A 14621-nucleotide genomic window follows, 5' to 3' on the forward strand; every position below is an offset into this window, starting at 1 on the left:
GAGGGCCCTAATACACATACCAATGATAAGACCTAAAGTCTTTGTAATAGGTCTTATCATCGGTATGTGTATTAGGGATTATAGAGCTCTAAAGGGCTCTTACACACACACACCTTCTAACAAGAACTTTGGCAGTGATTTTTAAAACTGCAGTTAGCTGTATGTACAAGAGCAATTACCTGACACTCTGTCTCCACTAATGAATGGCGTCAATTCCTGCAAGAAGCCTCTATAACCAATGTTTGCTTTGTTTCAAAACAAAATATGTATACTTTTCCCTTTTGCCTTTAAAAGCTTCTCTTTGTCTCAACTTCTTTAGCCATGCCTATGGTCCCCAAAGCCCACATATCCTGGATTTGCAAACCACCTGCATATTCCCAAGTAAACTCAATATGTTTGCAGAATTTCTTTCTGTAATTTAGATTGTCACACCATACCAGGTTTGCATTTAAAACTATTTTATGGCTTCAGATTTTCTAGAGCCTCATTATAACTCCGAAACATATTTTTAATGCTTATTCAGAATCAGAGCTTGCTGCATGGGTAGTCTGATCTTCTGCTTCCATGTCACTTACATATCACATATCCCTTGAAACACAGGACACAATTTCAAGACTCCATGCATTTGTTCCTGTTATTTTCTCTGTTCTTCATATTTTTCAGCTGATTGAAATCCCAGTCTTCAAAATCCAAGTCACTTACTTTTCTTTGTGTAATCTTCTACAAAGCTTTCCAACCCTTCTCTCCATACCTTGTCCCAGACATAATTATTTTAATTCCCCTGTTCCCATCATCTTTATGCCTCCATTAAAACACTATATTCAGTCTTCTATATGGTTTGATGTATGCATGTAGGTTAGATTCTGAAATACATAAGAATAGCATCTCTGTGCATAGCCAACATCTTGCACATAGTAGGTATTCAATCAAATGTTGGGTAAGTATACTAACTTGATACAAACTACAGTCAAAATAATCAGCTTAGTAGCCAATGTCTCAACTATATAAATTATGAGATTTTTGTTTAAAAAATGAATGTTTGAAGGAAAAATTACTGCTCCAAAAAGAAATACTTCAAAGTATGCTAAAGAATTATTAATATTGTATTAGGCCTTCATGCCATATAATATTCTAATAGAGTCTACTGAAACTTTATGTCATTCTTCATGACATAAAGTTACCTAATACACATTTCCTTTTGTGTATCTTCATAGACAGTATGACCATAAAAAATACATTAAATATTTTATTCACATATGCAATACAAAAAACCACCTAAAGATAGCACTAATAAAGCTACTGAAAGAACATATATGCCATTTCGAATCCTTAGAGACAAGATGTTAATTTAATAAAACTTTGAAAAAATCTTTAATCTGGAGCCATTAATGTAATTATTTTTCAAAGTGATAAAAATTTTATGATGACCAATGTGTTTAAATTACTTTTATCTCCACATTTGTGTACATTGTGGATATTCATAAAGCTGGGCAACTATATAATGATTAATGTTTTGAAATGATTTTTAAACTGCACATTATGTACCTTATTCCAAGTCTCTTAAAATGATTGCTTTTAAATTTAAATGACTTTAATAAATTCAGTTAGATTAATAAATCAAAATTTAAATGGAAACTTTTAAAACCCTAGAAGAGCTTTGCTTAGATTGTATTAGAACCCTTTCTTAAAGTGTGTAATTTCTCTCACATTTATCAGAATCACTTTAGATACTGTTAAAATGTAGATTCCCGGGCTTCCATCTCAAGATACATATAATTAGACTCTGCTAAAGGTGACATGCCTTTGAATCTGTGTTTTTAGGAAGATCCACGTGGGCTTCTATACATTACAGTTTAAGAATCACTGATGGTGACAAGATTATAACCCCAAACTTTAACACAGTTTAATAATCCAAAGCATTTTTTAAACATCTCAGTGTAGTTCTGCACTCATGGGTTATCCTTTCTTGGTAAAAATTGCATTGATTAATAATCACCATTCAGGTAATTATTTGAATGCATTTACCTCTGTGCCAAGAAAAGAATTACTTCCCAAATAAAACGGCACTGAAACCTTCTCCTAAGTCTACTAAGACAATCAGGATTCCCAGAATGGGACTGATTATAAAGGCTCTATACAAAGTCAGCATTGTCTTTTATTTTTAAACCCGTTGGAGTAAATGTAGCCGTCTGACTTTTTTGTTGTTGTTTATAAACAAAAAAATTCACATTTTAGATCTGAGTAAAAATTATCCTCATATGGTCTCTCTCATTATTTAGGTTTTAATTTCCTTAGTTAACCAAGAAGATACCTCATATATATTATGATTTTTGGCAATTTATGAGCAGATGTAATTTTATTTTCTGTGATCTTTCAAATTTTTCTATGCTGGATAACCTAAAAGTAAACACAAACTTTCTTAAAAGGAAAATAAGGTGTGTAAATATTAATTTTGAAAATGTTTTCTTTTTAATATTGATGGTTCTTACTCTTTATCCAAAGTACTTATTATAATATTTTTAGTGATATACAAGTTAGAAAAGTGAAGTGTTTTGTGAGTTAGTGTTTTAGATTTTAGTCTCATTTTTATTAATACAGTTTTGATCTTTTGTTGTGGATTACTTGGTTTTGTTCTATTTCACAATTTGAGATTATGTCACATTTCTCTCTTTCATATTTGATAAAAGATTCAAGTAATTCAGTTCTAGCAATAATCACAATATCTTTTCATTCATTTTTTTTTTTTAGCTAGCTAATCTAGTGCTGTGGCTCTCAATACTTTTGGTTTCATGATCCTTTTTACAGTTAAGAAATTTTATCTGTATTAATAATTTTATAAATTGAAGCTGAAAAAACATAAAATACTAAATAATAAGCCCACTATATTATATATAGTTATGAAAAATATAATTTCTTTACCAAAAATGTGTGAGAAAACTGATATTATTTGCAAATCCCTTAAATAGCTGACTTAGAAGACATTTGGTTCCTCCTGCCTGCTTCTGCATTCACACTGTCATGACAGCGCAGCAGATAGCCTTGGAAAAGTCCACATTACTCTTGTAGAGGGTATGAGAGCAAACAGCAACAAAATTCAATATTCTTACAAAAACAATTTTCATCATAGACATCCTACAATGATTTGGGGACTACTGAGACCATACTTTAATAACTGCTGTTCTAGAAAAGCATACATTGGAGTTCAACATATTTCGTCTCCCTAGAATATTAATGTCTAAGTAAAACTCACTCCCTTCTGTTCTGAACTCTTTATACATTTCACTGGCACCACAAAATATAACTCTTTCTATAGAGCACATCTCTTGGGACCCTTTCAGATGTTTAGTTACTAATATTCCCAAAGAACTTCATGATTCAGACAAGCTAAGATGGACAACTTGATCTGTTAATATGTCTTTAGGTAAATATTTTAAATGTGGAGGTCTTCATACTTGTTTAATTGTAAAATAAAGTATTTGAACTAAACATTCTTGTTTTTCCTGCATATGAGTAACTTTTTGGTAATGTTACTTTGATGCTCCAGGAGAAGTAAAAGCTATTTAAGCAAATGCTACCATAAAGAACATTTATAAAATGATTACATCCTGAGTAGTGAAAACTCATCACATTATACTTGGTGTGTTAGTCTGATCTTTTATTTTTCTTGAATTGTGAAAGCCATATTTGTATAGAAACACTAACAAAAAAGAAATTATACAGAGAATAATCATGAGAGTAAAATGCCTGGAAATATTTTTCGAGGATAATTTAATCCTACTCCTCCAATGAACAATCTGTCTATATTGATATAATTTATGTTTCTCTAAAAGTTAAAGCAGTAGAAAAACAAAAATGTAAAGCAAATGTATTTTCCTCCACTAGCTTGCTATTTTCCAGATGTAATCGCTACTTAGTTTCTTGTATATTGTCATGTAAATTATACTGGGGATGTCTGTATGTATACTGACATGTTCTTTCTTCCTTCCTTCCTTTCTTCCTTCCTTCCTTTCTTTCTCTTTCCTTCTCTTTTTTCTTTCTTTCTGTCTCTCTCTTTCTTTCTCTCTTTCTCTTCCTTCCTTCCTTCCTTCCTTCCTTCTTTCTTTCTCTCTCCCTCTTTCTTTCTTTTCTTCTCTCTCTCTCTCTCCCTCCCTCTACCAATCTATATACATCTACCTACCTTCCTACCTAAATCTCTGTTTGAGATTTTGTTTCCTTCACATAGAAGGAAAGAGACCATGCTAGTTGCTGATGATACAATTGTGACCAAACAAATTGAACTTTCATTCTTATGGTGTTAAAGTTTATAGGCAACTAGAGGTACTTAGCCCAGAGAAGATATAAGGGCTTAATAAAGGAAGGACTTCTGAAATGATGCTGTGAGGAATTTGATGAGCTTGTTCTCCCATATAAACAATTGGAAAAAAATGATAAAGCAACTAAAATTCACCACCTCACAACTTTGAAAATTAACCAAAGTCATTAAACAAGCAAGATCATTTATCTGTGAGAAACTACCGAACTTTTATAAAAAGGCAGGGCCTATGGTATTTTAAAATGTGGTTCTAGTTCTATCAATCCTCCGTCTCTAGTTCAGTGGTGTGGTAGCTTATGAAAGCTCAATAGCCTTGCAGCTTAGAGTGAGGAATGATCTCTTTCACTGTTATTTTAAAATTTCCATCTCCTAAGTGCAGTCAATATGTTGTACGTACCAGCAACTTCTTGGAAAAATCTCCATCCCCAGAGTATTGTGGCTATTTGGCTTGACCTAAAGCTTATAGCACAGTGCAAAAGCCCCATCCCTTGAGAACAGCAATCTGAAAATAATATCAGTTTGCTGGAAATATCCAAACCACCTAAGACTGTGATTTCATTTGGAGAAATAAGAGCCTGATAACAAATTTAAAAGAAAGTCTTAAAGAACTGAATGACCATAGGGGAACTTGGAAACAATTCAGTGTAAGAGCCCTGGGATCAGGATGGCTACACTCATAGCTTTCTGCATGATCAAGAAAGACCTGAGAAAGGAAGAGGTCCCATTACTCACCTATGTCTAAACTTGAGGCCCTGTGCAAATAACAAATAAGAAATATAACTCTTTTGTAGGCTGCCTAAAATTTGAAAAGATGCCTTCTCATACAGTTTCCCTTGGAAAGGGTTAGTAGACATTCAGACAAACTTAACTTTTTTGAGTGACCACTGGCTGACTACTAAATTGTAATAACCTAGATATGAACCTGAGGAAGCCAGGCTTAGTAATAAAGCGAGAACTTAAACAAATGCTAGCAGGGAACTCAGTGGCCACACATGCTGCAGGGAATACAGAATTGACAAAGTAAGCTCAGGAAAAATCATTAAAAAAAATAAGCAGCAACCAGTTAAGTTCTATATATACTACTATAGTTATAGTAGAAACTATAACAGCAGCAGCAACAAACCCTCAGATTAGGGAAAGAATATGATACCAAAGTTGTTGCAATATAATATATAAAATATCCAGTTATCAACCAAAAATTATGAGACAGGAAAATCCGTCATATATATAGAAAAAAAGGCAGACAACAGAAAATATCTCTGAGGATGCTCAGATGTTGTACCTAGTAAACAAGGACTTTAAAGAAGTTATTATAAATGTATTCAAAGAACTAAAGGATGCCATGACTAAAGAATTAAAGGAGAGTGAGGAATGATCTCTTTCACTGTTATTTTAAAATTTCCATCTTCTAAGTGCAGTCAATATGTTGTCTGTACCAGCAACTTCTTGGAAAAATCTCCATCCCCAGAGTATTGTGGCTATTTGGCTTGACCTAAAGCCAAACACAGAATATCAGTAGACGGAAATAATAGAAAAGCCAACTTTATTTGAAAATAAATTTTAAATTTTATTTAAAGCTGTGGAGTTGAAAACATAGTAATTTAAATGGAAAATTCACCAGAAAAGATTAGCAACAAATTTAAGGTGGTGGCAGAAACAATTATTTAACTTTAATATATATCAGTAAAGATTTTCTAGTCTGAGGAACAGAACAAAATTAAGAAAGATTGTGAACCCAGAAGTATTGGAGACAGGTTTCAATATACTTAGAATGTTTATTTTGCCAGGGTTAAGCACATGCCCATGACACAGTCTCAGGAAGTCCTAATGACATGTGACCAGGGTGGTGGGTACAGCTTGTTTTCATATTTTTTAGGGAGACATAATACATCAACCATTACCTATTAGATGAATGTTGGTTCAATCTGGAAAGGAAGGGAAACTTGGAGGGAGGGCTTCCAGGTTGCAGGTAGATTTTAAAATTGTCTGATTGGCAGTTGGTTGACAGTTAAGTAATTACCCAAAGAGCCGAAATCAATAGATGGGAATGTTTGGGTTATAATATAAGGGGTTGTGGAGACCAAAGTTTTATTATGTAAATGAGGCCTCCAAGTAGCAGACTTCAGAGAGAATGTATTGTAAATGTCTCTTATTAGACTTACAGTCTGTGTTGATGTCAATGCTGGTCTGCTTTTCCTGAATTCCAAAAGGGAAGTGGGTAAAATGAGACATGTCTGCTTTCCTGCTCTGTTATGGCCTGCATTAATTTTTCAGGTTAATTTTGGAATACCCTTGGCCAAAAGGAGGAATCCATTTAGATGGTTTGTGGAGGGTGGGGGAGTGTGGGAGGTAGGGCTTAGAATTTTACTTTTGGTTTACAAGATAAAGAGAAAACTGTGAGATATTATCAAGCACACCAACATAGACATAATGAGTGTCCTCAAAGGAAAGAAGAAATGGAGATGGGCAAAATGCTATATAAAGTAATAATGACCAAAAACTTCCCAGATTTAATGAAAAAAAAAAAAAAAAAAAAAAAAAAAAAAAAAAAAAAAAAAAAAAAAAAAAAAAAAAAAAAAAACATGAATCTACACATCCAAGAAGCTCAATGAACTCTAAGTAGAATAAACTAAAAGAGCTCTATAACCAGAGTCATCATAGTCAAATTGACAAAAGTCAAAGACAATAAGAAAATCTTGATAGCAGCAAAAGTAAAATGGCTTATCGGCTCAACAGATAACTTCTCATAAGAGCCAGAAGTCAGAATGATGACATCTCGAAAGTGTTGCAGTGCCTGCATCTAAGAATTATATATTCAGCAAAACTTTCCTACAAGAAGAAATAAAGATATTTTTCAGATAAAACAAGATCTGACAGAACTCACTGCTAGCAGACCTGCCCTGCAACGAATGCTAAAAAGAGTTCTTCAGGCTGAAATAAAAGGACATCAAATGGTAACTTGAATCCACATGAAGAAATAAAGGCACTACTAAAGGTAACTGCATAGGTAAATAGAAAAAGTAATATAAACTTTTCTTTGTAACTCTTGTATTCCTTTACATGATTTAAAATACAATTTATAAAGCAATAATTATAAAACTGTGTTTATACATTTATAATGTATAAACATATAATAGCACAAAGGATGGAGGAGGAAACAGATATATTGGAGAAAGGTTTTTACATAGTACCAACATTAAGTTATTAATTGAAATACACTATTTTCTATTAAGATGATAACTGTGATCCTCAGGCATCCATGAAAAAAGCTAAGAGAGGCAGTGATGTATTTGAAGTCAGCCATGTTTTGATTGCCATATATAAGAGACACTATGCTTTATTTAGATCAGCAACTTCCAACCTTTTTGGCACTAGGGACCAGTTTCAAGGAAGAAAATTTTTCCACAGATGTGGGTGGAGGGGTGTGGTTTCAGGGTGAAACTGTTCCACCTCAGATCATCGGACATTAGTTTCTCTTACGAAGTACACAACCTCACATGCACAGTTCACAATAGGGTTTGAACTCCGATGAGAATCTAATGCTTCAGCTGATCTGATGGAGGTGTAGCTAGGGCAGTAATGCTCTCTCGGCAGCTGCGCACCTCCTGCTGTGCAGTCTAGTTCCTAACAGACTATGGACCAGTACTGGTCCACAGCCAAGCAGTTGGGGATCCCTGCTGTAGATCACAGAAAAAAAGATTAGACACTTGAAGTAAGAGGTATGGTGGCCATAGGCTCTTGACCTTCTAAAGGTTCACTAAAAGTCACTGAAATGAGGCATATTGATTAATAAGAGAAAAGGCATACTAATTTATTTAACACGTATACGTGTGAGCTTTCAGAATGATGACCCTACTTCCCGATACAGTATAGAAACTTACATACCATCTTGAGGCCACAGTGAAGAATGCAGACTCAGAGCATGGCCAAAACAAGTAAATCAGGTTAAAGGCAAGAAAGGAAGAAGCTTGATCAGCAACGATGGCCTTATTATGTAGACAAAGTCTCCCTCAGAGAGAATAGATAGAAAATATTACTTTTCAGACTTCAAAAGGTGTCAGACTCAATCTCTTCTGGATCCAGGTGAAAGGTATAGAAAGGGGTGGCATTAATGTAGATTCTCTACAGATGGCAGCTTTTCCCCACTTAAGACATGCAAGACCACTTCTGTCAGGGTGGCCAAGTGACAGCCGTTTCAAAATATGTCAAAAAAATGCATTTTGGGATAAAATATTTTAATTTTCTTCACAGGAAAGCAGTTTTAACTCCATTACAAAAAGAGATTTTTAATTATTAGAATTGTTTGCCAATGAAATGTGCTGTCGAGAAAAAGATTGATAGGGTGAATGATTTAGTATTATTTAGATTTGAAAATGGAACTTCTAATGCCATTTTTGGTTCTTAAGTTTTAAGGAAAATTAGAAAAGAATAAATGTCAGTAGAACCTCATTAAGACAGTTCTGACATTTTAAATAAAATAGAAGAAAAATCCATGAATATTAAATCCCTGTTTCCTTATCTTTCTGCAATATTTGCGATATAAATTTCTTTCAGGCATCTTGTCTTTTACATGTCATTTAACAGTTGAATTACCTTACTTCCTCTAACCATGTTAACTTCAGTAGTTGATCTAAAGCACATGTATTATTTCAGGCTTCCCTCTAGCACTGTGCTAGGTAGGGTATCTCTAGCTTTATCTTATCCTGATTGCTTTGTTTTCTGGATTTAAGGCATTTTTCTTTCTTATTTTATTCCATTTTAATGGAACGTTTTCTCCCAGAGCTTCCTGAAAACGGCTGCATGCAAGACATTTTTGTTGTTGAGATTTTTCATGTCTGACATGCTTTTATTCTAGTTTTCCCTTAAATTGATAATGTGAATTAGTACAGAATTCTAATTTGAAAAAAAAATGTCTTAGAGTTTGAGTGCACTACTCTATTATCTCCTAGCTTTTATTGCTGTTCTTAACAAATTTAATCATATTATTAATTTTAGTCTTGTTTTGAAAATGAAATTTTCCTGTGATTTTCAAGATCTTCTTTCACCCTAATAGTCTAAAAATTTGCAAAGGTACTTATTAGTTTGGTTTTATATTTGTCTGTTTCCACGGTCATAAGTGGGCCCTGTCTGTCTACAATTCAAGTAGTTCTGAAAATGTTTCTTGCATTATTTTATTATTGATTAATTTTATTATTAAATTTATTAAATTTATTATTATTAATTTTCTTTCTTTGTTGCTGTTATCTTATTTTAGAACTTCTGTGTTGGTTCCCTCTGGACTGTTCTTCAATTTTTACAAGAAACTGCCTTAATATTATTTTATTATGGTTCTGGGAGATGTCCTCAGCTTCATTTTTTGGAACATTTTTTAAAAAATTATTTTCATTTTTGGCTATTACATTTTTAATACCTCACACTATTCTCGTGTACTTTCAATGGTCACTTTTTTTTTTGTTTTGAATTATATCATTTTCCTATTTAGTAGTTGCAATAACTTTTTTTTTATCTCCTGAAGATATTAACTACATACGGTTTTCTAAATTTTTTCTCTTCCTTTTTAGTTTATGCTTCTCCAATTATTTCTTTTATTTTTTAATGTACTTTTTATATTTTATGTGATAGTTTTTTATTTTTTACAAATATCTGGTAATTTTTTATTTTTTGCTTATATTTAAGAGCAGAACAGTAAAATGCTTGTTTGGAAGAACTGCATGCATGTTGACTGGGTTTCCTTGAAAGGTAATCACACTGGATGGTTCTTTGCTATCCCTCATCATTTCCCCATCTTTAGATTTCTCTATCTTTGTTGTAGGAAAACCCCGGTTCCTGTCACATGGCCAGAAAAGATTAGGCACGCAGACACTTTGAAGGGTAAAAGGATATGGAATTTAGTGGGTGAAAAGGAAAAAAGAAAATCAACACAGCGAAGTGACAGGGTTTCCTGTTAGCAGGCCCCCATCCACAGATTGAATCCTAGGTTACCACCCCAGAACAGGAGAGGCCAGACTCTGCCCCGCTGCAAATCGGGCAAACTTCCTGTGGCTCCACCCTGTACTCTGAGGGCAGGCCACCGGGGGATTCTCCAGGGAGCTCTTTTTTCATGGCTGTCTCACCTTGATGTGGTCAAATGTTCATCTCTAACTCACTGTGGAGGATGGAACGAGCTTGGTGGTCAGAGTTCTTGGTGTCTAGTGTGATAATATGGAGACAAACTCAGAATCTCAGACTTGGCTTGAAAATTATTTTTTTCTTGAAGGTATTTGAGATTCAACAGATGCATAATAAAGTCTGCTTGGAACTTCCCTTATCTGGCAAAAAACAGCAACTTCTGAGAAATGAAGCTGCTATAAATGCCCTCTCCAGGAGACTGTTAAGGCCACCATGAAGATAGAGAAACCACTGCAGCCATATAAACAAATAGAACAAAAAACTTCTCATCTTCCTTTGCTCTCCTAGAAACCTATTTATCTTTTCTAAAGAAATCTATTTGTTCTTTTTGGAAAAGCCTCTAAGCTTCTAACTTTAACCATTTCCTGAGCTTTTCTGTAGGCATCCTTATGCATATGAATGGACCTTTCCCCCTCTTATTAATTTGTCTTTTGTGAGTTTAATTCACTTGCCACTACATGGAGAATTTGACAAAAAAGATAAATTTTTTTTTCTCCTCAATAATAATAAAGTTGGAGCTGTCTACATTTCCTTGGTAATCTTTCATTTAATCCTTTTCTCTTCAGTACTGTTTTCCTGCTCATTTATTTCTAATAATTGCCTATGTTGACATCTTCTATTAAAATTGTTTTAGAAAATAACTTTTCATGCTTCTTCCTCCATATGGAATGGAGGAATTTCTTCATATACATAAAGTAAGAAGACTACCTAGGGGTCTAAAAGCTTCTGAAGTCTTAATCAGTTCTCTTATTTTTAGTTATTCTATTTCAGACGTGCTAATCCTCTTGAGAGTTCCATGGTACTAATGGGTTGCTTTTAAGCTTTCCACACTGCTGTCTTACAAGTTAGTCACTGCCTCTATCTGTTTTCCAGCCGTCAAAGTTGTATAAAAATCTGTCTTATTTTCTATTCAATCTGTTATTGTACATTATAATTTCTTTTAAAAATCCACCGTTAGTAGTTTTAGTAGATGTTGACAGTGAGTGGAAGGTACTTAGCATTCAGTCCACCACTTTTTATATATTAAAAAAAACCCAGGGATTGTTTGGTTTTGTTCTTGTTTAGAAACATTATTCATGTGAACAAGCTAAACCTTATATAAGTACATTAAAGAAAGAGACCATAAAATGAATAAGTGGCTTGATTAAATTGATTTTAAAAAGCTAGTTATCATTATAAGTAATCTTTAAATCATGTAGATTGTGACTAAACTTATTGTTTGCTTTCTGTAGGGCAGGTATTTTTCCATGAGATTTATAATATTGACATAAATATTTTTTATGTCAATTTTTTAAAAGTCATTTTAAAAAATAGTTTTTAAAAGAATGCATTTTAGTTTAAGGAGTATATGTGTTTTTTACATAGGTATTAGATGTGTAATGGTGGGGCTTGTAGTGTACCTATCACTAAACTATTGAACATAACACACAACTGATAATTTTCCAACCCTCACCTCCCTCCACCTTCCCCCAGAAGTGGGAGTAGAGTCCCCAGAGTCTATTATCTCCAGCTTTATGTCCATATTTACCCATTATTTAGGTTCCACTTATAAGCAAGAACATGTGGTATTGGATTTTCTGCTTCTGAGTTAGTTCACTTAGGATAATGTCCTCAGCTCCATCCATATTGCTGCAAAGAACATGATTTCATTCTTTTTTATGGTGGCATAGTATTCCATGGTGTACATATATGTTACATTGTCTTTATCCAGTCAACCATTGGTAGACTAGTCTGGCAATAAACATGTAAGTGCAGGTATTTTTTTAATGTAAATAATCATTTTTCATGGGGTAGAGATCCAGTAGTGGGTTTACTGGGTTGAATGACAGTTTTTTTTTGTTCTTTGAGATATATCCACACTTCTTTTCCATAGAGGCTGAACTAAGTAACATTCCCACCAACAGTATATAAGTGTTCCCTTTTCTCCACATCCATGCCAACATCTGTTGTTTTTTTGACTTTTTAATAGTAGCCATTATAATGGGCATAACATTATACCCAGTGTAGTTTTAATTTTTATCTCTGTGATGTTAAGTCATATTGAGCATATTTTTATGTGTTTGTTGGCCATTTTTATTTCTTCTTTTGAGAAATGTCTGTTCATGCCCAATGCCCAGTTTTTAATAGTTGCTTGTTTTTTCTTGTTCAGTTGTTTGAGTTCCTTGTAGAATCTTGATATTAGTCCTTGGTTGGAGGCCTAATTTCCAAGTATCTTCTCTCATTCTGTAGGTTGTCTGTTTATTCCCTTGATCATTTCTTTTGCTTTCCAGAAGCTTTTTAGTTTAATTAAATGCCATTCGTCTATTTTTGTTTTGTTGCATCTTTTGGGGTCTTTGTAATAAATTATTTGCCTAAGAAAATCAGAATATTTCCAGGTTTTCTTCTAGTATTTTTATAGTCTCAGGTCTTAAGTATAGGTATTTAATTATCTTGAGTTAATTTTTGTATATGGTAAGAGACAGAGGTCTAGTTTCATTCCACTGCATATAGCTAGATAGTTTTCCCTGCACTATTTATTGAATTGGATATTCTTACCCTATTGTTTATTTTTGTTGACTTTATTGAAGATCAGTTGGTTGTGGGGATTTGGCTTCATTTCTAGGTTTTTAGTTTTGTTCCATTGATATACATATCTATTTTTGTATCAGTAGCATATTGCTTTAGTTAGTATAGCCTTATACTTTACTTTGAAGTCAGGTAATGAGATGTCTCTGGATTTATTCTTTTTGCTAAGCAGTGCTTGGCTTTTTGGGCTTTTTTTTTTGGTTCCATATGAACTTAAGAATTGTTTTTCTAATTCTGTGAAAAATGACATTGGTAATTTGATAGGAAATGCATTGAATCTGTAGATTACTTTTGATAATATAGCCGTTTTAACCATATTGATTCTTCCAATTCATAAGCATGGAATGTTTTTTTATTTTTTTGGGTTGTCTACTATTTCTTCCATCAATGCTTCATAGTTTTCCTTGCAGATATCTTTCACTTCCTTGGTTAAATATATTCCTAAGTATTTGTGTGTGTGTGTGTGTGTGTGTGTGTGTGTGTGTGTGTGTCTATTGTAAATGAGATGGAGTTATTAATTTGGTTCTCAGCTTGAATGTTATTGATGTATAGAAATGCTACTGATTTTTGTAGGCTAATTTTGTATTCTGTGACTGTAGTGAAGTCACTTATCAAGTCTAGGTTTCTTCTGGAGAAATCTTAAAGGTTTTCTAGGTATATAATCATGTCATCAGCAAACACATAATTTAACTCCCTTTTTTCCAATTTGGATGTCTTTTGTTCCTTTCTCCTGCCTGATTGCTTTGGCTAAAATTTCCAGCAATGTGTTTAATTGGAGTGATGAGAATAAACTTTTTTTTGTTTGTTTCAGTTCTTGGGGTAAATGCTTTCAACTTTTTCCCATTCAGTCTGAGGTTGACTGTGGGTTAATCATATATGGCTCTTTTTATTTTGAGACATGTTCCATCTGTACCTAGATTGTTGAGGATTTTTTTTTTTTAATCATAATGCTGGGTTTTATTGAAATATTTTTCTGCATCAGGTTTGATGTTGATACGTGAGGTATTGTACGTGTCGTGGTATTGCTAGCCAGTCATTTTGGAGTTTTGATTTTGCAATTGCTTTATAGGATATGTGAGTTTTATATTCATCTTTCATTTATACTGATGAGTTTCACTCTTTCGTTTCCATGTTTAGAACTCCTTTGAGCCTTTCTTATAGGTTCAGCTTAGTGATGACAAATTTTCTTAGCATTTGGTTGTCTTGGAAAGGCTTTATTTCTCCCGATTTATGAAGCTTAGTTTGGCAGGACATAAAATTTTTGACTGGAATTCTTTTTATTTTAAACAAGGTAAATATATGCTCCCAATTGATTCTGGCTTATAGAGTGTCTGTTGAGAAGTCTGCTGGTAGTCTGAACAATTTTTAAATGTATAATATGACCCTTTTCTCTAGCTGCCTTTAATATTTTTTTTTTTTAGTGTTGACTTGGATGGTCTAATGACTATATGCCTTGGTGATGCTTATTTAATAAATTAAATACTATTTTCTTAAACTTTCTAAACTTTACCCTTGTATGTACTCACATTTTCTAAAATATATGTTGGTTTACGTATAAGGATTCACTGCCATTGAG

This window comes from Cebus imitator, unplaced genomic scaffold (assembly GCF_001604975.1).
Source record: "Cebus imitator isolate Cc_AM_T3 unplaced genomic scaffold, Cebus_imitator-1.0 Scaffold40, whole genome shotgun sequence".
In the NCBI taxonomy this organism is placed as follows: Eukaryota; Metazoa; Chordata; class Mammalia; order Primates; family Cebidae; genus Cebus; species Cebus imitator.